This window comes from Colossoma macropomum, unplaced genomic scaffold (assembly GCF_904425465.1).
Source record: "Colossoma macropomum unplaced genomic scaffold, Colossoma_macropomum, whole genome shotgun sequence".
In the NCBI taxonomy this organism is placed as follows: Eukaryota; Metazoa; Chordata; class Actinopteri; order Characiformes; family Serrasalmidae; genus Colossoma; species Colossoma macropomum.
In genome coordinates, this window is record NW_023494795.1 from 31,391,424 (window position 1) to 31,416,828 (window position 25,405).

Here is a 25,405-nt window from a genome sequence, read left to right on the forward strand (position 1 = left end):
CGTTGTGTGATGTTTTTGGTGTAATACACCTCTGAAGTCGTGGTGTCATTGCCCATTTTAGGAACTCTGAGTCATTTTTCTCTATGAGAAAAATGAAAGATGTCCTTGAAAATTGCAGCTTTTGCGCCAGATTGTAAACAAACATGCAAGCTAATGCTTGTGTGTGGTGACTTGACATCATAAAACTGGCAGCCTCACCAACATCCCCCACAAAAACCAGCAAACTTTTTGAAATATGGTTGTCAGTTGGCTGTACTGGTTTTAGGCCCAATCCCATTTCTTATTTTGACCCCTACCCATTGTTTTTCGAGTGTCACCTTGCCTCTTGGAATGGAGTTACAAGTAGTAGTGGTTGAAATCTTCCCCTACGTACTGGAACAACCCTCAAATAAAAAGAACATTACTTCATTAACAGGCTATTAATGGTGCTCTGTAGGCGACCCTGCTATTCTGCAGTGACAGCAGAGGAGGGTAAAGTTCAGCAACCTCACTGCTGGGCTTCAGTTACCTTCAGGGAATCATATGCCTTCAAAGAGGGGGGATGACAATTATTCATTATCACCCACCCCTAATTCTTGAGTGATATGAAGCTAAAGTCACCTATTCTCCAGCCTCTCTCCCATTTAAGGTGGAACATGAAATATATCTAGCTGGCTACCAAGACATCAGCATATTAGTATAACTATTTTTATGCTTATTTTGAAGAAAAGGATCATAATACATCGAAACGACATTAAAGATAATACAATGGTTATTGTAATTTTTAATGGAGAAAATACTTAAATTTGTGGGTTTCTTTGGTCACTTGCATAGCCGTCTTGCCGGTTTTTCTTTTTTGTCCTCATAACACTCTGTTTGGAGTGTGTTTCTGAAAAACCTCCATTTGGAGGGCCATGTAGCCCTAACACTTCACGCTGCCCCTCTATCTTAACAAAAATCAGGACACCCTACCCCTAGATGTGAATGCACAAAACAGAGGGCTAAATACTAAATGGTAGGAACAAGGGGTGTAATGGGATTGGGCCTTAGTCTTCAGATTGAATAGCTAGTGTTATATAATAGAGCTATTATAACATCTATATCTCTGTAAGCATAGTGTTCCTAAAATGCGCATAAGCCAACAATAGATGCATGACTTCAGGTCTTTGGGAAACTCCCCCTCTAGACACTGTTGAGATGCTGGCTGAGGCGCTTGGTTAGCGTGAGGGAGGTACATTTTGGTGTGAATAGGAAATCATAACACGTTTATCTTCTGTACTCTGACGTATTTGTGAGTGATACATGGTATCAGGGAGGGTCTCTGAGCTAGCTGAGTGTTTTCTTGCTATGATGGGTGGGGGAGTTGTGGGGGAGCTGGGGGAGGGGGAGTAAAAATGATCAGAATGCTGCAAAAAATTATTACTTGGCAAGTGAAAGCTTCTGAAATGCAGGCGACACAAGCCATCTTACATATCTTATTCTTATCGCTGCTGTCGGAACAAAACCTTGTATCTCCATTTTTGTCATAATTTGAAAACGCTTTACATTGTGTGAAAATTTTAGGTTGAATGAACCAAAAGAAACAGCCCAAAATGACATGGAAAAAAGTCTGGTTAAATTGACTTACATTAAAAGTAGAGTATGTTTTTTTCCTTCTACTGTAAAGTTACCATCTCAGACATACGAGGTTTTGTTCCGACAGCAGCGATGTATATCTTATGTTGCTTATTTCAAGTGTTATTTCTTGATACGAGCAAAATTGTCAGTCTTTGTCACACCCATAATCCATTATTTCCTCAGATAAGCAAAATTCTCTTCATTATTTCTCAAAACAAGTATAATCGTCACTAGATAAAATTACTTAAATAAGTAAAAATGTACAGAAATAGGTGCAATAATCTTGTATTATTACCACAATCTCATAATGAGAAATATTGGCTATATTGACTATATTTAAGTTGCTTTAACATACCAAGATATCATGTTTATGCAGTGTAGAAATAAGTTAAAACACTCTTATACAATTAAACAATTGTAACAACAATCTAATGATGAGAAATATTATATATATATATATATATATATATATAGACTGAACTTAGAAATAAAGATACTCCGCAGGTATATTTTTGTTCGTAAAGGTACAGACAGTGTAAATGTTCCCTAAAAGGTACAACAGTGTTTTTATGGCCTGATTGTGAACCTTAAATAAGTGTTTCCAGGTGAAAAGTTCGTATTTGTACCTTTTGATAACCCAATATTTTAAAACAGAACAATAAAATAAAAAGCCTGGAGACGAGACGGGGTGTGTGGAGTCAGTACAGCTTAGAAAATATCATTTCAATAGATAATGATACAATTATGTTCCCTGACTAAAGGTACTGAGAGGTACCTTTGAGGGTACTACCTCAGTGACAAGAGGGGTTCTGCCCCAGTGACAGTTTAGTACCTTTATTTCTGAGAGTGTATGAACTTGGTGGCTGCAATATAATTATATATCTATATGTATCTGTGTTGAGTCTGTTGTTAGTTTTGGGTAGGTGTTCTCTAACAGTGCGAGAAAAGATGACCACACTGTTGAGGGGAAACCGCACTGGACTGTGAGGAAAGCTGACCCTCTCTGCATGAGCTCAGATTGATTTAGTAATACATGCGTAACAGCAGCTGTGGCGTGGATCTGAGGGGACACATGGTGAGCGTGGTTCAAACTGAGGTAAAAGCATTTGGAGTAATTTGGAGTTAGTGACGCTGACCGTTATGCTTATGCGTACGTGAATGCATACGCCTCACGGCAGTACATTACAGGCTGTGCAGAGAAACAGGGGATTTTTCATTAGGACTGAAGTTTGTTTTGCTGCTTGTCAGGCCTTTCGCTGTTGCCTAAAGCTGCTGGCTTGTGAATTCGAACAGAAAGTTTCAGGCAGCCAGTTTGATGTGTCCTGCAGTAACTTCGCTGTGCTCTTGAAGCATTTTTAATCCAGCTTAAGTCCAGCCAGGAGACGGCTGATGTGCTGGCGCTCTTTTAGCCTCTCTGGAGTTACATCGATGTTAATTTGGGCTGCGGAAGCATTTGCATTGATTTCAGCTGCTTGCATTAGGGACGTTTTTAACTTTGCTGATATCATTTTCCAGTTTAAATCGTAGGCAAATTTGTTTTCTGAACCGTTTGAGAGTAAAGAGTTGATATGCTACATTTTTCTCGTTTATGTTTTCCCTCTGAGGTCCCCTTTTACTGTTTATGGTACAATATTATGCACAAAAAAAGGTTATTCATTTTTACATGACCATTTTCCAACCTCTAATTATCTCTTTGAATTAAACAGGCTGTTTTTGTTACTGTGCCTTTAAGACTGATATGCAATGAAGCACTGTTCAGAGGAGTCTAAGCTGAAACACTTCTTAGAACTTCAGTGTGAGTGGGTGGAGCTAAATTGCTGTAGGCTGAATAGATGGATACAGATATTTGTGATGATAATAATAATAATAATAATAATAAGAATAATAATGTGTTTTATTTATAGAGCATCTTTCATACACAAAGCAGCTCAAAGTTTTTTCAGTTGAAGAGTAAAATTAGTTAAAAACAAAAACACAACAAAGTAAAAATAGCAACAGAAAAACTAAAACTAAAAAATAAAAAATAAAATGAGGTAAAATGACAAGTAAATAAAATGAATGACAACAATATTTTAATTAATAACTAGTTTAAAAAGATACATTTTTAAGTGATTATTAAAAATGTGAACTAAATGTTTTGGTTTGTTAAGTAAATGTGTTTGGGTTGTGACATCACAAAAACAAGGACTTTAAAATAGGCTGTTTTTGCCACTTAATCTCCACATATTGACTGGAAAGTGAATATTTTTTAAACTTTAACAATGTTTACATACTACATTACATTATTTTATTTAAAGGGCCCATATGACGTCATAGAAAACTGATTTTCCTCATTTTTAAAGATTTTGACGTAGCAAATAAAAATTGTTAAAGTTTCCAAATGTACTGTCCACTTCTCAGTCCATTCAGTTCATAAATGGGAACTTAGCTAAAATTACAGCCAGTTTTAAATTCATTGTTTTTGTGATGTCATGAACATTAGTGCGTTTGTGTGCCCGCCAGTTCAGCCTACAGTAGTTTAGCCCACTGATGCTCGAGTTATACAGAATGTTTCAGCCTGTTTTTTCAACACAGTACAGAACAGCCAATCAGAACAGAGCTAATTTATTTATATCAGTCTTAAAGGTGCACCTGTTTAATTTTAGGGGGTAATAAGGTTGAAAAAAGGTCATGTAAAAGGTCATCTTTTTTGGGTACATAAATCCACACAAATGTCATAAAAGGACCTAAAAGGGAAAGAAAAATAAAATATAAGGAAGTGTAGGGTATAGACCTTTAAAAAAACAAGGAAAATAAGTAAGTTTTCCATGATGTGGATCCTTTAAAAGTGGAATTCAACAAATTCAACATTCAAATTCAATGTGAATTCAAAATAATCAAATACTAAGAAAGTCGTTTGAATTTATTGTATTGAAGTCATAACTAAAAGTTAGTACTAAATGTGCTGCATATTAAAAACCTTCTTTTCAGTTTTTGGACTTCTCGCGGTTTGTTAGCGTTCGTATGAAATGCCTGTGAAGTAAAACTTGGATTCTAACACTGCGGAGATATTCTCATCATTTTCTTCTTTCATGTTTGTGCATTTGGTCTCAGCATTAGGCCACAGATGATTTTAGCTCTCCGCTGCGTCTGGCTTTGCTGCTCAGAGTTACTCTGTGTACCCCATTAACTTTTCAAGCTCTCCTGAAGAGTGCCAGTTGACAAGATTACACAATCGAAATCTTGCCTGTAATCTCTTGGGATAACCTTTTTTTCCTCTCTCTCTCTCTCTTTCTCTCCCTCTCTCTCTCTCTCCCTGCTGAGAAGTCATGCAGAGTGCAGGCTGCACTTCTTCTCTACGCTCCTTTTCTTTCTCTGCCTTATGCCGCCTACTTCTGCTGTATAGGCAAGATACGATTCATGGCTTAAATCATGCCTTTTCCATAATGACTGGCTCATTAGTGAAAGCTCTTTTTCCAGGAATAGACTCTGAATTGCCTCCTACCTTTGCATTTTTTCTCTCAATGTTGCATCTGATGCAGGGTCATGGCCAGAAATTTATTATAGGGCATCCTGATTACAAACTGTAGGGGCTAGCTGGCTAGCTGACAAGCAGTGTGTCCCAGAGATGTTGCTATATTGCTGTAGTGAGGATGCAAACCACCCGCTAGCCTACTGATTTCTAGCTCATTAGAGTAAAAAATGTGCACTGATTTTTTTAATGGCTGATTTTGATTTAGTCCACTAGCTGATCAGTCATTTTTTTAGCTTATGTGCAAAATCGCTACTCAAAACGGTTCTGAAGGCAGCGTTGCCATCGAGGTAGAACGAACATAATTGGTTACCAGCCAGCAGGCGGGGATGAATGTGATTGGTTAAGCAGAGCAAATTGGAATGAGAGATATACTACGAGGTTTGGACAAATATAGAGGCCCCTGTGTACTTTGATGTGTTCATAATTCACGTCACGCTGAAAGCTTATTATTACTATTACTTTTATTACTAGTTCATCACAAAAACATTGAATATATGCTGGTGCCATGAACGCACAATGTGCATGTACTACAATAATACGCTTAAAATTTAAACAGATATGATTTAGGCACGGAGAACTTGACCACAGCACAGTTTGCTAGAGGTATGTCTACAGTTCCAACATGTAAACGCAGCATTAGTAAAGAAACTGCTGACGCTCATGTTTAATAGCTAGCATTCTTACTAGTCTACTTACATTACTTTGCTAGCTAACGAGCAAGCAGTTAAAGAAGAAGCTGCTTTAGAAGCTCGCTAGTTTTCCAGGCAGGTTTCTGAGAAACCAACACCATGTAAAAAGAATTTCCTGAAAAACAAACACCAGAGACTAAATTCCATACCTTTTAATGCACTGCATCCACGTTAGCAGCACTGAGCAACAGAGAGATGGTAGAAGTCCCGCCTGTTGGGTATTTTAATTGGTTGTTCTCTGAACCAATTACGTTCGTTCTGCCTCAGCGCTGCCTTCAGAACTGTTTTGAGTAGTGATTTTGCACATGAACTTTTGTTTAACCTCAAAGCTCACACTGTGTGGGCTAAATGAACACAAAAACTCCAGCACATTTCCATTACTTTCTATTAGTCAACATGCCAAAATAAATACGATTTTATTTGCTTTTTAATGAGCCAAAATGTCATTTTAAAGCTGTGCTATGTAAGGTTTGGCGATCTGGAGACCTCTCTGGTAGAAATGTGTAATTGCACATAATTTTGTGGAAGAACATTTTGTAATGTGAGTTGTTAAGACTAGGGGTGGGCAATATGAAATAATCTTTAATATCTTTTTCGGACTTTCAAAATTCTCTGGCATAAGCATGAACCTTTGGTGCTCTTATTGAATCCCAGCACTTCCATCACTCATCATTTTTGCACTGCGAATAAAGCAAAGGACATTTTGAAATCCTATTTCAGCAGTCAAAGCATAAACTGAGACACATCTGTAAAAGGGTAAAACTATCAAAAGTCTGTCCAGACTATCAAAAAACTCTGGATATGCCAAAAATCAGATTTGGCCTGGCAGTCTGAACAAGGCAGCTCAGTGGTTCAGGCCTGCTAAGAGTTGAGTTTATCATATTAAGTTTACCCCGAGCCTGTTGGACGAGTATTACTTTAATTTTAACTTTAAATTCGTAAATGAAAAATTTGTTTAAATAACATGAATCAAATAAAGCACTGCACTGACAGTAAGGGGTGAGTGGCTGTTTAGCACAATGAGTTGGTTATAGTTATGCTGCAACATTTTAGTTCGGGTGTATCAGCAGCATTCCAATACAGTGTGAGTGCTCTGACCTCACTCACCTTATTTACCTCATAAAACTGCAGTACAGATCGAACAAAATCAAAATAAAGTGGTTGATTGCACATCGCATGCACCCCTTAAATTTGAAATATGGCTAAAATTAATATTTAACAATGTTAGATCAGAGGTCAGCACCATACGTCTCTGTTAGATTTTAAGGTAAAAATAAAATAACCCCTCTTTTAAGTAAAATAAAGCTCCACTGATCATTTTAACACAGTTTTAACAATAAATGGTCTTAAACGCTGGAGTTAATGAATAACTGCTAATTCACCCTTTAACCCTGAAGACTGGTGCACAGACTGCTGGTCACCATAGCAACGCAGACAACAGTCTTGCCTAGCTAGTAGCTAACAAAACAGCAAAGACAAAGATTTAAGACGAACATCAGTGATTAAGAGATGAATGGACTTATTCATGTTTAAAATCACTCCAGCTTGTTTCCTGATACGTTTAATCTGCAACAAAAAAACTGTGAAACACTAAAAAGTTGCGAAGCTTAAGTCAGCTTCTTGCTCGCCAGCTTCCTGCTGCACCATTTGAGGTGGAACGGAAAAATTAGAACAAGAAGCTGACTTCAGCCTCGTAAAAAATCAAAAGTTGAGAGATTTTACAAGAAACTGTTCTACTTTTGGAAACGTTTCCTGCCGGAGATGTGAGAAAAGTGGCTATAGCTGGGCTGAAGCTTAAAGCTGAGCAAAGTCTGCGTTTTTGTTTATATTATATTTTTCAGCCTATACTAGCACATTAGTACATACTGAGACATGTTTACAGCCAAGATGGTGAAATGGACATAAAATGATCCCAAGGTGGTTTGATTTTTATTGAAAGGACAAAAAGGCTTTTCTTAACATTTGGGTTGCCGACCTCTGTTTTGATTAATTTAGTAGTTGGAATATCAGCAACTGGTAAATGCTTGTTAACCACTATAATAAAGCACACATGGAATTCGTGCTGGTCTGCTGCAAATTAATTTCACTAGTAAGATCACCTGACAAGCTCATATTTTGCATGTGTTCATTGGCAGCTGAACAACGTGTAGCAGCCAGTTTATTTCTTTTCTGAGATTATTTATTTTTTATTTGTTTTGAAGCAGAAATCTAGGGTTAGCTATGCTTCTGATCCGCTGCCTAACAGCTGATATAAAGCTCAAATGGGAGCTTTTCCAACGTTAACCTTATCAAACAAGTCATCCAGGGCCAACCAATTCCCCAGCATGCAAATGTGCTGTTTATCATACACCACATGCAAATACAGTAGACTGTATTACAGAGTCCGCCGATGAGAACGCTCACTTTGATTCGGTTTCCTTACGCAGTAACAAAACCAAAAAGCTAACTACAGCCCGGGTCCAGTGTTTCACACTTTTTGGAACACACAATGTGTGTGGAATTGTTCCCGGGTGCTGTGCGTTCGGGTGTACGGGTGGTATTACGTAAGGCTTTTCTTCCGCCATGTGTTCCTCACGTCCCTAATGGTTCTAAATGAGGCCAGATTTTAACAGGCAAACAGACAGCAGTGGTGGCTCTGCGTAACGGGGCCTCCGCTGTTCGGCGCTTTTAGCTTTGTTTGTTGTGTACGCAAGTTTTTTGCCCTCATTACATAAAAGATCACATTTTGGAGCAGTTTCATTTATTTATTCATTTATTTACTACACTTAAATGAAGGCAGGCGGTTTATTTGAAATAATATTAACATCACACAGTTTGCTGACATGCAATAGATGATGTTCCGTTTGTTCATGTTGAAGAAAAAGAAGGAGTGCTGCTGGGATGCAGGCAAAATCGCTTCATGACTCCGAAGGACTGTTTATGTTCCTTATTGATCCGTTCTCTTCAGAGGAGTAAACCGCCTCCACATTGACTGCAGTGAAATAACAGCTTCTTTTTTGTTATTAAGGACAAAATGTGATGCAAAAGCTGCTGAACAAGGCCTGCTTTAAATTCTGCAGTGCATTTATGTGCAGGAAGCAGTTTAAAAAAACTGAGAGCATTTAAAGGGCCTGGAAAAATGACTTTTCCTGACTTTTTTTTAAATGAAAGTTTCAAAATATGCTGTTCCCTCTCCGGTTTATATATGGAAACTAAGCTAAACCAGCCTGGTTTGAATACATTGTTTTTGTGATGTCAATAAAGACATTTACATATACGCACCTGTTCAGCCTACAGCAGTTTAGCTCCGCCCACTCACTCTGAATTCATAAGGAGTGTTTCAGCCTGGACTGCTTTTTGAACGAGGTGTAATACATGACAGCCAATCAGAACAGAGCTCATTTACATATATCAGCCTTGAAGGCACAGTAACAAAACAGATACAGAGAAGTTGGATAATGGTCATGATTTACACATTATTTACAATTCTAAATGATATAATTGTTAAATAAATGAATAATTCAAGATTTTGAATCTATATTATTACTATTATTATTATTAAGAATAATAATTTGTTTATTTTTACAATGATCATTTTCAGAAAGTAGTAACTTAACTGCAGACTGACTGGGAAAGTCCTGGGGTGATCATGTTTATGTTTCTATGTTCCCAGGGTCCCTATGTTCCCAAGTCCCTATGTTCCCAGGGCCCCTATGTTTCCATGGCATCTATGTTCCTAGGATCCTGTTTTCCCAAGCACTACATTTGCTTACCTCTTTAACATGATTGAAACTGTACGTTACTCTGGATAAACGTATTTGCCAAAATGTAATGTCAGCATAAAAGGAGAAAAGTTGGTATGATTAATGTATGTTTATGGATTGTACTTCTTTGTTAGCTTAACTAAATATTTATTTTAAGGCTGACAACAGAATGTCAGTCAGTGTAACTAATTAGTTACTTAATATTACTCTACTATGACATTATTTATATGTTCAAACTGGGCTTTATGTAGTAAACCACTCCATCTGTTGCTGATGTAAGGTTGTTACTTTACACTGCTAGCTTGCTATTTAGCAAGCTAAGGTCTACACAGCTGGTAACCACAGAAAAGGACAGTGCAACCTGCTTAAACCACACAAAGCAATTATTGACAATATTGTTTATGAATACTACAGTCAGACTTCTCAGAATACTGTTAGTATTACAAAGTTGGCTAAGCTAGCTAATTAGCTCACTGCGACTAACAATGACCTAAAGAACCTTTTTATGGGTTTTCTTAATGCTGGGGTGTCTGATTCTGGTCCTGGAGATCTACCACCCTGCAGAGTTTAGCTACAGCCCTGATTTAACACACTTGATCAGGGTAAAAAAGGCTTTCATGGGCATCTGAATATTAAAGGCCAGTGTGTTGGATCTGAACTCTACAGGGTGGTAGATTTCCAGGATCAAGACTAAGCACCCCTTAATGTGTTACAGTGAAGTAAGATGTATCATATATAGAGCTGAGAGAGCATAGGGCCCTGAGAATGTAGAGCACTGGGAATACAGGACCCTGGAAACTTAGACGTCAGGGAACTTAGGTCCCTGAGAATGTAGAGCTCTAGGAATGCAGGACCTAGGGAATGCAGAGCTCTGGGAATGTAGGGCCCTGGGAACACAGAGCTCAGGGAGCATAAAGCACTAGGAATACAGGGCTCTGGAAATGTACAGCCCTGGGAATGTAGAGTCCTGGGAATGTAGAGCTCTAGGAACGCAGGTCCCTGGGAATGTAATACCCTGAGAATGTAGAGCTCTAGGAATGCAGTGCCCTGGGAATGTAATACCCTGAGAATGTAGAGCTTTAGGAATGCAGTGCCCTGGGAATGTAATACCCTGAGAATGTAGAGCTCTAGGAATGCAAGGCCCAGGGAATGTAGGGCCATGGGAATCTAGAGCTCTAGGAATGCAGGGCCCTGGGAATGTCAAGCTCTGGGTATGTAGGGCCCTAGGAACACAAAACTGGGAATACAGGGCCCTTTAAATGTAGAGCCCTAGGATTGTAGGGCCTTGAGAATGTAGAGTTCTAGGAATGCAGGGCCAATGGAAGTGTAGAGCTCTGGGAATGTAGGGCCCTGGGAATGTAATGCCCTGGGAAAGTAGAGCTCTGGGAACGTAGAGCTCTAGAAACATAGGGCCCTGGAAACATATGTACGCTTATGTCTTAGAGACTGGTCTGAGAACCTAAGGCCTAAGAAATTAGCCATCTAACTTCGATTAGCATTTACGTTCAGTGTTCCAGCGTTGCTCTGCCACATCATCATTATAAACTGTGTCTTTAGCTTTGATTTGTTTTTAGCTGTGTCATTTCCATTGATCAGTCGGGCCAAGCCTTTTGAAAGATTTCCAGCTCACTAAGCTTTCTTTTCCAGGCCTCGCTCATATTTCATTCCCCTGCTGCCCCGCATGACTCCGACCGCTTGTGGGTCTGAGTATACTTTGTAAAGTGCGGTTATGGTGGACCTTGTAATAGCTCTTTTTTAGCAATCGACTTTCTTTTGTTGCCTTCTTCTTGGCAGAGATGTAGCATTCTGCAAAAGCACAAAGAGTTCGTTTTTGGCTCAGGAGGGCATGGTGATGATATTGAACATTCAGACTATAGCTGTATAAATGATATGCTTATGTGCTATTAGGGCAGACACTTTTCACAATAAGGCAAAGGTTTAAGCAGAGCTGTGCTGGTTTGTGTGGAGTGCTAATCCTCAGGGATTTCTACCCTACCACACCGGGGCTGAGATACTGCATCTCAGTAATCTGATGAAGGCAGAGGATGTGCATTTCTGTCCTCATGCCTGTGGAAGACCAGAGTGGTAACTAGTTCCGTTTACATGTCCTTGAGTAAAACTATGCAGGATTTGTACTTTACTGATTATTCTTAAATACTCAAGGATCAGGCTGTCATGACTACTTGATTAAAATTATGCAGTTTTCATGATGGTGATGCATATTTTGAAATCTCCTGTTACTCTCCCTTACAGTAAGAAACAGTCATTATTTTATTGAAGTACTTAAGGACAGGATTAGGCTACTCTAGGTCCATCGAAAATTGTCACGTCATCACAATGTCTCAACCAGCTCTGCTTAAGTGCACATAAAGCAGCTTATCCTACTCAGCGTATTATCATGCTACACACACTCACTGGCTGCTTTATCAGAAACCTCTCTCTTGTAGCTCCACCATGCTGGTGTTCAATGAGAGACTATAGCTCATCTGTAGATGTACAGTTTGTGTTGTCCATTCTCTAATCCTTAATCAGTGGTCAATTTCTGACCACAGAGCTGCTCTTGTCTGGATATTTTTGGGTGGTGGGTCACTCAACCTAGCAGTGACACAGACGTGTGTATAAACTCCAGCAGCACTGCTGTGTCTGATACACCGCACACACTAACATATCAGTGTCACTGCTGTGCTGAGAGTGGAGCACCACTCAACCAATATCTGGACATCAGCATTCATGTGGTCACAAACTGACCAATGATGTCCTTCTACACTGTGAAGTGCCATCCAAGCATTTGGCTGAATCTGAGAAGATAATGTAGTCCTATACATAGGGCTGGATGATAAGACATTAACGATTATTATTGCAATATAACTTTTCTCGATAGAAATATAAGAAATGGTTGATAATTGTTTGATATAATAAACCATTCTCACACTTCCACATTCTAGTGACAGCCCTGGTAACGTTTTCTACTGCAAGGAAAGCACCACTACTTCCAAGGTTTTCGACATGGTCGGGGGGGTGTCAAAGAGTGAAATGATTCGCCAAATATACTCTGAAACGAGGAGTTATATATTGCCTGTTTGAGTGGAGCGATCTGCGATCTGTTCTCCTGTGACCAAGTGTGAGATGATATAAGTGGTGTAACTGTACTGTGCTAGAGTGAACTTACCTCTTTCCTTACATCCAGCTTTAGCAGCGCTAAATCGTGTTTGCTTCTCACAACTGAAGTGCTGTAACAGTGCTCAGACAGTCATATTTTAGTATTAGTGCATTCCCAAGCAACAAAATTGAAATAAAGAAGTGGGTTAATGCAGTTACAGCCCTGATTTAAACGAAAGTAAACTGAGGATGCTGTGTGGCACTGGAGAGCGGGCTAGCTGTTTTTGGCAGCTGGCTAACTTTAAGAAGTGCTCTGTCACTCGCACAACGCGGCGAATTGATGTTACTGTATATTGAACAAGACAAAAAAGTGCTGATTTCAATTTAAACAAACCTAAATGGAGCACTCTGTTTGCCTAGTGTTAGAGAATCACACTGCAGTTAATGCTTTTACACAGCGACCGTCAGATGTATCGCAGTTCACCCCTCAAACTACTATAGAGAAATCCAGATGTCTGCTACGGATGCAATAGGAGTGATGGCAGTAAGGCGGTGTGATCCATCACTGACGTACCAAGCCTGCTAATGTTTGCTGTTCGTATTACGCTGACGCTGTTGAGAAACTAAACAGTTTAACACTTGTAACCAAATAGCCTAGCACTCGTCACCAGACAGCTAAAAACAATGTTTTCTTTCTTGAATTAGGAATATTACAAAAACTGCAGCTGTGCTTTTCCAGCTGGTAAAAACAGTTCACCAGAAACTTTCTCCTACTCTCCACTGACAGATTTGTGAAATGTTCCACTGTTTGACAAGTGTTTGTCATGTTCCGACCATAAAGGATGGTTTAAAATAGCTATTGACCACTCACTGAGCAAAACTCATTTTTTATAATTTATCGCGATATGTATCGACTGATATGAAATTTGTTTATTGTGATTTTGGCCATATCGCCCGGCTCTACCTATACACTTCAGAATTCATCAGCAGCTAAATGATCAATAAATACAAGGGAATCAGTTCTATTGCCAACTGTACATGCACATGCTATAATACTACCTCCACCATGCTTGACAGATGAGGTGGTATGCTTTGGATGATGGGCAGTGCCTTCCCTTCTCCATATTAATCCATCATTCTTGTGCAAGTTGATCTGTCAAAAAGATGTTATTCAAGAACTGAACAGGCTTTTTTGGCAGACTCTAATCTGGTCTTCTTATTTTTGAGGCGTACCAATGGTTTGCAGCTCTGTATGAACCCTCTAGTGAAGTCTTCGTGATTGTTGACTTTGACACAGATTGGCTCATCTCCTGGAGGGTGTTCTTGGTCTGGCCAACTGTTGTGAAGGGGATTTTCTTCAGCAGGGAAGGAATTCTTCCGTCATCCATCACAGTTGTTTTCTGTGGTCTTCTGGGCCTTTTGGTGTTTCTGAGCTCAACACTGCATTCTTTATTTCTAAGAATGTACCAAATAGTACACCTGGCTACACCTAATGTTATTACTGTCTCTCTGATAGGTTTTTCTTGATTTTTCTCTCCCAAAACGTGCCCTAAGCCTTGTGGTCCTATTCAAAGTCCACACTTTGGTGATGTCATGTGTGGTAGAGAGAAAAAGAAACCTTGGGGCTGCAGGTAGGGCTGAACAATTGATTGTTTTTTTTTTTAAATAGCAATTTGAAAAATTCTGAAACTGTGATTTTATCCTATATAATTCTGCATGGTGATAAGTTTTAGTGTTGCACAGATATGATATCGTAGTATTGTATCAGCGATGGAAGTACATAAACGTGACTTTCACCACAAAGCAATTTCTGGAAATCTGTAACAGCAGTATTTCATGGCAAAAACACACTAATGGGAACCCCTTACCTGAATGGCTAAACGAGGCTGCCATTGTGTAGTCAGTCACTTACAGTCTGAGATAATGCAGAGATATTAGTGTTAGAAAGTTAGAGAGTTAAGGTTAGTCCAGGTTGATATTGAGGGAGTGGAAGGATCTGCCAGACTCTTGGCATAATGATAGCATTTAGCCTTGATTTAGGCTTTATTATAGCAGTCTGCTATCCAGGCTTGTGTGTCCACTAGCCCCACCTGTGCCACTGCTGGTCAGCTGTATCACTCATCAGTGGGGTCTCGCTGCCTGTTGCTTCAACCAAGCCAGAAAGACTGCTGAAAGTTGCTGCTAATGACACATGAACAATGATGATTTTTACAGAACTCCAGTAGAGTCTGATGCTCTGACATGTAGCACACGTGAACGTGACCCATGTATGAGACAAATGACTGAAATTTGGACGTGAAACAACACATTTCGCACCATTTTTGCTGAGCTAGAGAAGCTGCTCTGTACTTTTGTGTACAGACCACAGGTTTATCTATATATTGTTCACTTCTGTTTTGAACTTTTTTGCACAATAAAGATATTTTACATTTCCTTCAGTTGTTAAACATAGTTCTTTACTTATTACATAACAGTAAGTACTACATATATATAAGAAATAACCAAAAATAGGGTTTCTTAAGCATCTAATATATATAATCCAACAAGTAGTATGTTTTATTTGTGACAGAGCATAGATTTTACCAAAATAAAATATTTAAAAAATGTATATTGTATAAATATCAGGATTTATAGGTAAGTTAGGTTAAGTATTAAGTAGAGTGAGTGTAAGTGTTCTGTATCGGCCCATATTTAAGGATCAGGTATCGGTATTGGAAGGGAATAAGTGGTATCAGTGCATCTCTAGTAAGTTTTAAGTGGGGAAATTCAACCCTACAGAGCTCATAAACAGGCATTCTGGCACACTACATTCAGCTTTTTCAAAATGAGCTGTAGTTTATAGAAAATTTAATTTGAATTGCAATTACAATATTAGTCAGAAAAATCGCAATTAAATATTTTTCCTAAATCTTTCAGACCTAAGTTCTGGGTTTAAAAGCATGCATTTGGGACAGACTCATGCATCACAGGCTATACATGTACTGTACACAGTGAGCTACTTTGCTTATCTAGAGTGGCTCAGAACAGTTTACAAGCATGATGCAGCTCAATGACAAGGTAAATTAATAAACAAGTGCAAAAGTTTACACTTATGTTGATCAGACTGCCATGTTGATCAGACACCTGTAAACAAACCCCTCCACGATGATCGCTCCTCACCTGTATCGCAAGCAATTTTGGGTATAAGGGGCCTCGAGTGAGTTTGCATCAATGCAGTCCTCACCTAAAAGCACAAGTGCCCCTTTAAATGCCAAACCCCATCCAGCCTTGCAGGCCTGTGCAAATGAGCACCTCCGGATCACAAATAAATCAAATAATAAATCTAATAGTGTTTGATCTATAGAAATAACCGCAGCCCTAGAAGGCTGATAGTTGAGGGCTGACTGAGCCAGATGTCAGCGGGTGGGTGCGGGACGCAGTAATGGTGGGACGCAGGTTTGTCAACTCTGTGTAAATGGCAGAAGGAACCTTTTTAAAAGGGATTTACACGGATTAAAGTTGCTGTGCATTATGGAGGCTGACCTTGCACTAAGGCTGCTGCACACTCTGCACACTCACTCAGGCCTCAGGGACTCTCATACTAAACTCTACATCCTCACACCTCTCACTCTCCCTCCATCAGAGACTTTATCAGAGGAGCAGGCGGTTCACTGCTGGAAACCTGAATGCAGCAGCTTGTAATGCTCAGCGTGGTGGTTCTATTCAGGCCCATCCTCCAATAAAAAGAGCAGCCTTGTTGGTAAAGACGTAAACCTAGCTTTTTCTCTGATTACCACATTCTTACATTGATGTAAGCACAGACTTAGAGTGCTGCTGTTTTTACGACAGCTGTGAATATAGTGATGAATATAGTGGAAACATCTTCAGAGCTGTAACCATAGAAACAACCAAAAAGAAGCTTTTCTTGGTTATTTGAGCTCAAGATCATAAACTATACCATTATTTGTCCAATTTTATCCATTAACTTAGTACAGCCATATGACACATTTTGTTATCCATGGTATTGGCCTTTGTGATACTAATATCTCTAACCTCCAACCAGTCACAGTGTTTTTCTCTCTGTGCTGTGAGCATCCTGACAAGTCACAGTACTAGATGAGTTTCTGTGGGTGTTTACATGATTCAAGGTATTAGTGTTATTCAGCAAATGTAAATGATTTTAGTCAACAATCTTGAACCATGTCACATTATTGATTCACCCATGCATACATGTATATATTTATTTACCAGTTAATAACATAAAGTTTTTGGTTAAGTATGAGCCTTCATAGTATGACCCTTTAAACAATCTATAGTAGTGCAGGCTGAATCCCAGCTGCTATAATAGAAACTGCAATTGCTGCTCTCTTGTTTAGAGCTTTGAAATGGCAGGATGGCGCTTGCAGGAGAACTATAGATAAATCAGTGAGCAGCAAACTAACAAAAGCAACAGCAGAGTGTAAAGCTTCGGTTCCCCTCATGTATGTATATGTATATGTATATGTATGTATGTATATCTTTGTGTGTGTATATATATATATATACACACGTATGTGTGGGTGTGTATAAGTGTATATATATATATATATATATATATATATATATATATATATATATATATATATATATATATATATACACACACAATGAGTGTAGAATCAAGGAGGTGGTCATAATGTTATGCCTACATATATATATATATATATATATATATATATATATATATATATATATATATATATATAGGCATAACATTATGACCACCTCCTTGTTTCTACACTCATTGTCATTTTATCAGCTCCACTTATTATATAGGTGCACTTTGTAGTTCTACAATTACAGACTGTAGTCCATCTGTTTCTCTGCATACTTTGTTAGCCCCCTTTTACCCTGTAGATGTAAAGACAGAGACGAAAGCTCATCTGCTGCTGCAGAGTTTGGATTTGTCATCCTCTAGTCCTTCATCAGTGGTCACAGGACAAAGTGCAACTATATATTAAGTAGAGCTGATAAAATGGACAATGAGCATAGAAACAACGAGGTGGTCATAATTTCATGCCTGATCAGTGTGTACATGTATATATATATATATATATATATATATATATATATATATATATATATGTGTGTGTGTGTGTGTGTGTGTGTGTGTGTGTTTGATAGCTTGGCTCTCAGTGTGGGGTTTATAGATTTGTCTCCACTCAGATAAATGGATCCTGGTCTGGTATCAGTGAATGATAACTGCCTGGGGGCGATTCAGAGACAGCCACAGAGTGGACAGATGTGCCTGTAAGGACTTCTCTCCATCCTCACACTTCTCTCTCTCTGATTCATCCCTCCTTTTGTGTAGTAGGGCATTGTGTGTTGACAAACTCCTGCAGTTTTACACCCACTAACGAGCCACAGAGCCCAGATTCAGACTGAATATTTGAAGGTCACAGGTCGTGTTCCTGTTTGGGATAGGTATAGCTGTAGATATTAGTGTGCGGTTCTCTGTGTTTGATTATGCTGTCACAGTTGAAAAGGCACCTTTCAGTAGTGTTTAGTGTCCGTCTGCTGTACAGCTCTTAATGTAGGGTGTAATTGTGGTGATGCTGTGTAGCACCTCTTCTCTTTTTCCCTCTATGTTGACGTATTTATGAGGAAACTAATGTTCGTTTAGTTGAGTTTGATGAGTTCAGCTGCTCTTTTATTATATTATTATATTATTTGTCTTTCTGTTTTCCTATCTCTCTCTCTCTCTTTCTTTCTTTCTCTCTCTCTTTCTTTCTCTCTCTCTCTCTCTCTACCTCATCTCTCTCTGTCTTTCTCACTTTATCTATCTCTGTCTCTCTCTCACACTCTATCTCTCTGTTTCTCTCTGTCTCACTTTCTCTGTCTCTCTCTCACTATCTGTCTCTGTTTCTTTCTCTCGCAATCGTTCTCTCTTTTTCTCTCCGCCTCATCTCTCTCTCACTCTTTCTCTATCTCTGTCTGTCTCACTCTGTTTCTCTCTGTCTCTCTCACACTTTCTCTCTTTTTTCTTTTTCTTACTCTGTCTCTCTCTTTCTCCACCTAATCTTTTTCTTGCTCTTTGTCTCTCAGTTTATCTCTGCCTCTGTCTCTCTCTCTCTCTCTCTCTCTCTCTCTCTCTTGCTCTCTCTCTCTCTCTCCCTCTCTCTCGCTCTCTCTCTGTGCCTCTGTCGCTCTCTCTCTGCAGGCTGTAATCTGGCTGTAATTCTTCATTATTCACTCATCCAGTGTAAGCTGCACTCACTGAGCAGAACTCAGCCTCCTCTCTTCAGCCGCTGTATTCAGTGTTCAGTCACTGTCTGCTGCTTTGTTTGGGTTTAAACTGTCGTCAGTGTCTCACACCTGATAAAGCCTAACTGTGCACACAGGGTCGGTAGGTGACAGCTGTATTGATAAAGCTGACTGTCTCACTCTGGCCAGACTTTGGACACATCACTGGCCAAGAGTTTGTACATCTGCATCAAGGCAGAAGGAGGACGCACTTCTGAAATAACCTAAAATCTGAGATTTGTTTAACACTTTACAGTCTTTTTTTCTAAAATCAGTCTTTTATTCTAAAATTTTGAAAAAAAAACTTTGGAGCAGGTGTGTCCAAACTTTGGTACTGTACTTGCGCGCAGGGTCTGAAGACATGTGATAGTGTGCTATATAGTGTATTACAGTGTGGTGAACATTGGTATGATGATAATGATGATGATGCTAGGCTATTGCACAGACACAGCCTGTGTGCTGTTGATCTGTAGAGTTTATGGGCTGCAGTGAAGGAGGTGATGGTTCGGGCTAATGAAGCTAAGCTGGCGTAATCGGTTGTTTGTACAACTGCATGATATGGACAAATTACCACTACAGCAATTACATTGACTCATATTGGCCCTTATTTTATCAAAGTTGCATAGATAAATCTCATCATAAAATGAGCACACCCAAAATTGATTTTATCTTTGGCATCTCTGTACAGTCAATCTCATATCTGGTAAAAGTGCATGTAAATTTGAGTGTAAACTTATAACAACCTGGTAAAATGCTTGATTTGTGGTTAACTCACCAAAACTATTGACAGTATCATCTATAACAACAATGGCAGGAATAAAAACAGAAAATAACAATAATACTAATTATTTATGCTTATGGCCAGCCAGTACAAAAGTGAATGTACTTATTTTACATGCACATTGATATAAATAAATATACCACATTCCATTTAAAGATGTTTTACACTGGATCACACCACAATCACATCTTTCTACTCTCTTATTTGTTTATTTCACATTTTTCTTCATTCTTTCAAGCAATTGTAATTTTAACACTATAAAGTTTGATCAGTAGGGGGTGCAGTGCACTCACTGACCTCAAACTCCGCCTACGAGCCCAGCTATTGGCTCACGAGCTGCAGAATGCTGTTGTTTTATTGGCTCCTTACTAAAACATCTGCATGAATTTGGGCGGGATTCATGTAAATGATATGTAAATCAGGTGATGGTAGGCTGGCACTTGATTTCACGCGCTGAAGCTGATTCATCATTTGTGCTCAAATCTCTGCTTGTTTCATTTGAAGCGTTCATAAATCAGACGCAGAGTAGTTCATACATTGTTAAAGGTGATCAAATCTGCACTCTTTTTTTAAGCAACTTTGATGAATAAGGGCCAAAACTGATTAGTAAGTCTTAAAATATATATCAGTAATTTTGAACTGTTAAAGACGTAATTTTGACCAAAAATTATTTTATTTACATAAACATTTTGATTCATTTAAAACACCCAAAGAAACATTTTGATTCATTTAAAACACCCAAAGAAACTCTGCAGGAACTGTGACCGGTCAGGATACTCACTGCACACAGTAAAACATTTACATGTTGAGTTTTACAAAAGCCAGTGCTGTGGTAGCATTTATCAGTCAACATACTGTACAGCTCTGCTCTGTTCCGCCGCTCTCAAACTGTGAATGAGTGAGCTGATATGGTCTGATTCATGACTAACGTCACTGTAAGGACATTGTTGCTGCTGTGATGGAGCAGAGAGAGTGAGCTGAAAACAGTTGGTGTGGTCTATTGTCCATGTGGAGGGGTTAAAGGTCAGTGTTGTGTGGCAGCTTGTGCTGCAATAAAAATATTTGACAAATTCAATAAAATATAAGGAAATGGAAAATACATTTGAATAACTGACACGTTTACCACCTTTATTAATCCAGCCACTTCTGTGTGGAAACAAACGTTTATCAAGCCCAATACTTGCTTCCTACCAGCAGCACACAGTTGCAGCCCTGCACACCATGTGGACTCAGTGTGGATTCCTTGATTTGGCACAGCTTGTGAGACTCTCTCAGTTCCAGGTGACAGTATCAATTTAAGTCTAGGTTCAGTCCAAATATGTTTCCTGCTTCTTCAGATATAGCTAGCTAGCGGGCTCTCAGTCTGTTTGTTACCAGTGAGAACATGCAGACTAGCTGGCTGTTCAGACCAGCTGCTTTACCAGAAAGTTGTTTTTATTTTTAAGATGCTGTTTCTATTTTTCAGTGCCGCTCACTGCTGTTCAGAGCCAGATCAAGGTTGAAACAAATGAATAAAATAAACAAATGTAGTTTGTGCAAAAGTAAAAACAATAAGGACTTTTCTGTTCAGTTATGTCTTTTGTTATTGTTCTAGTATATTCAGATATTTGTAGAAGGTGAATTTTTTATTCATTTTTATTGAATGGAATTGAGTTTGTATTTAAGCTTTGCAAATATTACAATACTGCTCTTGTTTCAATGTTAGATTTTATAAAGAAACAAGAGTCAATTTCTTGAAACACCGTTCAGAACATTGGCCAGTCAGGAATTGTTATTCTCGTGGTATCTATGTAGATTGTAGCAAAGCGAGCTCTGCTATTGGTTAGAACTTCAGGACCTGAACCAAAGGCCAAACGCATTAGATTATCCACCAGCATAATTATAAAGTAACAGAAGAATCACGTTTCGATCTCCAGTAGGCAGGATCTAGTCTGGGAGGAAAGACATCACTTCAGGCCTTCTGGAAGTTCTAGATACATCACTGTGAATCTGCTACAAGGTACAATATATGCTAATATGTCTGTCAGCTTCAAGTAAAATATAGACTCTGTAGTCAGTGTTTAATCTAGAGCAGCCAAAAAATGTTCATATGAATCGCCATTAGCTTGGCACTAACGAACTACTAGAAAGTTACGATTATCGTAGAAGTATGTGGGGTTTTTCCCTACATGTTTAGGCCATGTTTTGTGAGTTACGGTCCAAATTGTAGGTCAAGCTCTAAAAGTCACGGTTCACCACTGAATATTTGAGATTGTGCTCAATAGAATGATGGAAACTGATAGTTGACACCCCTGTTAGCATGAAATGGATGATACAGTTCATTGGAGAACATTTCTCAATTCACAATTCTCAATTCACATTTCTCATAGCACAATACAGCCTTCAACATACGTGCTCCCCATTGTGTAGTTCGAACTCATAGCTCATTCAAACAGAAATTCTGTGGAAGTCCGATTCTGCCCTCTGATTTTGCCCTCTCTGTTTCTGACAGGAGTATGACTTTATCTCAGAATAATTTGACCATATCTCAAAATGAAAGTTATTTTCTGTAAACTTTGACTTCCTTTGTCATTTCCACCTATGCTGAAACTTTCTGAACATTTTAGAACTTCAAGTCAAAATTTCATTTTCACATACGTCTTCATAACATCACACCCCAAACAGTGAACTTCCATAGCTTCAGGCTTTACTTTATGTCCACTTTATCTTCCCTGCAGTTCTTTGGAGTGCTACCTCTGTTCCTAATCCTAATTCTAGTTTTTTAATAACAGATGCCATTCTATATTCTGCTCTGTTAAGTAATGGCTCACATACATTTGAAAGATTATCAGATTACAGATTAATTATGCTGCATTATGTGCTGGGACAGAATGAGGAGAACAGAGTGATGAGTGTAGTTTATCTGACCGTCTGCTGTGTGAGCAGCAAACCCAACAGATATATTTTTCCTGGTATTATACTGAAAATATCAGAATAACCAGGAAACTGGAATCACTTGTCATATGGATGATAATTTGATTCAACAAAAATGTTAACAGTGTATGATATACATTGTTAAGTATTTTTAGATTAAATAATATATTGCAATTATATACACTATTTGTAGTCATTGCTTGTCAGATCATTTCCTCTAAGGTAAACATGAGCCGATCTGGATATAAATTTTATTAGATTGGATCTTATTTTATTAGATTTCTCTGTCATTTTAGGATCAGCAGGACACAACGTATCTTAATTATTTACAGATTCCTATTAATTTTATAAGACCAGTACTGATGTTGAGTAACAACATCATATTAGAATCATTTTATCATCTGCAACCAAATTCGTTTTATATTATTGAAAACATGAATTTGAAACTTTTGAATGGCTTACATATAGAATATCTCTCAGATGTCTGAATATAATCTTCGGTTCTGACCATGGATGTCTACATATCTGACCTGTGTGTGTGCATTCAGAGAGATCAGTGATGTAATCAGTAGTTATGTTCTTGACTTTTGCACAAAGCAGTTTCTACACAAAGAACCAAGCTGTTGTCTTATTGCTCCTGAGGGTTTCAGTGTGAAACATCAAGGGGTTGCCCCCTTTATCTTCTCACTGACCAAGTTGGAAGATAAAGAGGGGCAAAAGGGGGCTAGCACAGTATGCAAAAAAACAGATACACTACAATTTGTAATTGTAGAACTACAAAGTGTTCCTATATGATGAGTGGAGTTGATAAAATAGACAATGACTGTAGATACAAAATAGGTGGACCTAATAAAGTGACCACTGAGGATAACATACTTCATGCAGGAGACAACGAGTCCTCATCAGCTTTCAGTGTCAGACTGGTTAGCTCTCTTAGCTCATCTGAAGAGGCAGCATCCATTACTCCTCCATTACCAAAGCTTACTCATTTCCCTTGGCTAATTTTAAATAAAACACATGCTTTAGATGAAAAGCTGCATTTACATTATTTTTGTCTTTTTTTATTTTCTCAGTTGTTTTTCCTTCCTGCGGCTAACTGCGTATCCGTCCGTCCGTCCATGAACTCTTACTGATACCTGAATATCAAAATTAGTCAGAAAGTGCATCACTAGTGTGATTGTTCTGTTAGTGCAAGTGAGATCGCTGCCGCCTGAACCCTCATGTGAACCAAATAAGCTGACAGAGACTCCCTAAGGAGATCTATCTCAGCCCGCTTTCAAAAGAACCATAGTTTCCTTGCTGCATACCTTCTTTGGTATGTGTTTTGATACATGGATGTGTTTTATCTTTTCTTCATGAGCTCTGAATTATAGAGCATAAAGTTTTATTTAGTTAAAATGAGCTTGAGGCGCCTTCAGTGCATTATAAAATGCTTGATATATGCACATTGCACCACATACATCAGTTACATTATGTATTAATGTATGTTTGATAAAAGGAGTAAGACACTTGAGGCTGTATGTTACAGTGATTTCACTCTGCTTGGCATTGTAGGAAAACTGTGGTAACACACAGCCTCTTATGGCAGATTGCTTTAAGATGGCAGATTTGCAATCCAGTAATTTTTCCAGGATTTGTCCATAATTGAATAGTTAAGAAGTAAATGGTCATTCAGAGAGGTTTGGTTCTGTTCTGAAGAAACCTACAGAGACAGAATTGTTCACAGTGGTGGTGATAAGAACCAGACGTCCACCTCTAAATGCTCCCTCACAGAAAGTTATTACATGAAACTTGTTTTATGATAAAGATTTTAAAAAATAATTTAAAAAATCCATTCATGGTGGAGGGGTACATGCAGCGTGTTGTGAGGCAAAATAGTCCCCAAAGAAAACTTATTCTTTCATGTTCATATTAAAACTCGTTCCATATTAAGACACGTGTAGGTTCACTGGTGGTTTTGGATAGTAAATAAAATGTCTATATTTGTGTTGTAGTCATGGGTAACCCCTGGTTCCTATCACCACCACTGTAAAGAAATCTGAGTCTCAATAATTACCCAATTCACACCTAACCAGCTCAATTAAATTGAATTTTGCAGAAAGTTAAAAAAAACAATATAAATTCCCCTTTAAAATCTCATAAGAAACATTAGACAGTAAGTTCAGTTAGATCAGAGTCAGCATAAAAATCATAATATTTGCCCAACTTTTGTAAACTGTTTGCATCTTTTGATTTAGTGCCAAATGTGTCACTGGAAATGATAAGCGAACTAGAACTGAAATACAACAATATATTATTTTCTACTTTGGTCTGGACAAAAGAACAACAGATAAAAACACACTCTTAGTTTTGGATTTGGGTTTATTGGGAAATGTTCCTGAAGCCCCATCCAGTCAGCAGAAGCTGCAGGTGCTGTGATGTACACTGACTCTGAGGATGGATTAGCAGGCAAAGAAAGGAGATGCAGGACAGAGGGAAGAGACAGATGAACAAACATGCCAGCAGTAATTTCCTCTGTGATCATCTCAGTCAGGTGTCCAAACAGAGATGTATTTTTAATCCTTTTACATCTGAGATTCACTTCAGCTGCTTTAGACTTCCTCAAAATTCAGTACAAAACAAATGGCTAATGTAAAACGTTCTGCCTGGACGTAAAGTTGGTCTTTGTTTACAGAGTAGAGATGCAGAGATACTGAGACAGATATCTGGAAAGTCTTCCGAGCTGCTGGGTTACTTTTAATGTATACAGTGCGTTAGAAAATTGGAAGTCAGATTTCTGAAGTAGTCGCTACATGACAGTTCATTATTG

The 25,405-nt window shown here is 38.5% G+C and overlaps 1 protein-coding gene across 2 annotated transcripts in view; it reads left to right on the forward strand.

Moving 5' to 3' along the window:
* Nucleotides 1–25,405, forward strand: part of slc24a4b (solute carrier family 24 member 4b) — an 83,098-nt gene that overhangs the window by 14,193 nt on the left and 43,500 nt on the right. The gene's annotated exons all lie outside the window — the stretch shown is intronic.